This window comes from Ceratosolen solmsi, unplaced genomic scaffold, assembly GCF_000503995.2.
Source record: "Ceratosolen solmsi marchali unplaced genomic scaffold, CerSol_1.0 scaffold2, whole genome shotgun sequence".
NCBI lineage: Eukaryota > Metazoa > Arthropoda > Insecta > Hymenoptera > Agaonidae > Ceratosolen > Ceratosolen solmsi.
Window position 1 is genome coordinate 7,851,652 of NW_011948422.1, and position 1,877 is coordinate 7,853,528.

Below are 1,877 nucleotides of genomic sequence, written 5' to 3' on the forward strand. Positions count from 1 at the left end.
AGAGGAAAAGAGCCGCGACATTTAAATACGCGGCGGCTCTTGACGCGACGTTCGTCAAATAATGGAGGTGTAATTGCATTACGGACATTGTAATGATGGGCTTACATTCGTTACACGCCCGTAATTGGCGGATAAGAGACGGCGAGTCGTCAGTGTCGCAAGTAGACGAATGCAAGAGGGAAGGGAGTGGGAGGGAGTAGGAAAAGGAAAGTACATTATCGATGTAAAGCGCAAGAAAATTCGCGTTGTGGAGGCGTGTAATATTTTACGATGCGCGTTATTTCGCTCGTTAGCGAAAATAAATTGAGACGAGTAAGTCGTGGCGCCAATGACAATAAAATGGACTTGGCTGACTCATGGTTGCCAACGAAAATAATGGACTGCTTTTTCATGATCGCTCTGTAACGTATCGATAAAGTGACCCTTTGCGTCGTTACGTTACATTGTAAGGTTTTATGATAACCAGCCGAAGCATTTATTTTGTGCGTCTGAGTCGGTCCGATAGTCAATACTAAAAAATAAGCGAGCACTGATCTTTTGTTTGTGTATTATTTTGATGAAAATAGTCATCATATGAATGTCGCCTTTCGAATAGCTTGTTTAATGATAAATAATCTTTCGGTATTATCTAATTTCGCTTTATACGCTTACTAGGGGCATTGTGACCGCGAGATTATCGGTCTTTGTTGTGATGCTGAGGTAGCAACTTCCTAAACATTATCAATATTCATGATGCGCAAGATATTTTACTGATTCATTTAATCAGCTTATAATTTATTTCATTGTTTAAAATAAATAATAATACCAAGCACACACGCGCACCCACCCATACACACACGACATATATATATATATATATATATATATATATATATATATATTTTAACAGATTCATTTAAAATAAAAAAAAAGATATACATCTAATGTATATTTATAATAATCCATTTCCATTTACGTAAATTTGAAATATAAAGTTATATTAAATATGGTAATTAAAGATTTTAAAGATTTTTTTTAACAAAATTAAACTGATGTTAACACTATAAATTATTGTTTTTTCTTTCCTTTCTTTCTTTCTTTTTTTTTGAATAAATTTTTTATAAAAATATTTATTTTTCATTTTTAATTATCATTTCATTCACAATATGCATTATAATTATATCGCATAACCCTTTGTTTTGTAAAATCAGTAATTTTTTAATTAAATTTAAGAATACATTTTCGAAAAAATAATATAAGGTAATATTTATTTAATTAACAGTCAAAAGAGATGAGTGAAATGATTTTTAAACTCATTAAATAATAAAATATTATTTACTTTTATACATTTTAAAAATGTGTAAATATAATTCATCTTTAACAATATATTTTTAATCAACTAATTCTAATAATAAAAATAATACATAATTGTTAATATTGTAACATAATTGTCAATAAATTTGGTCGATTTGATTGGTAAAATATACGTTTCTTATATAATTTAATTATATTTTACGTAAAAATATCTTACAATTTAAAAAAAAAAAGTTCAAAAAGGTCCCACCGAGATTTGAACTCGGATCGCTGGATTCAAAGTCCAGAGTGCTAACCATTACACCATGGGACCTTAATGTTTTAAAATATCGTAGTAGCCGTTAATAAAGCTAAAAATATGGAATATAATCTAATTAAATTTTAATGATTTTTTTTTGTTTTAATCTTTGAATAAATATATTGCTGTTAATAAAAAATATAATTAAATGACGTTTTTAGCGTTCGATAAATGAGAAATACAGATAAAGCAGAAACATCTTTTATTCAAAGTAATAAATTATATATATGAAAATAGTAAAAACTTACATCTGCGCGATAGTACGTTAGAAATATTTACTAAAGAA

The 1,877-nt window shown here is 28.3% G+C and overlaps 1 non-coding gene across 1 annotated transcript; it reads right to left on the reverse strand.

Annotated features, from left to right (window-relative positions):
* Nucleotides 1–1,534: 1,534 nt before the first annotated feature.
* Nucleotides 1,535–1,606, reverse strand: TRNAQ-UUG (transfer RNA glutamine (anticodon UUG)). The gene has a single exon. It is a non-coding gene; the product is annotated as a tRNA-Gln (tRNA).
* Between the last annotated feature and the right edge of the window lie 271 nt (nucleotides 1,607–1,877).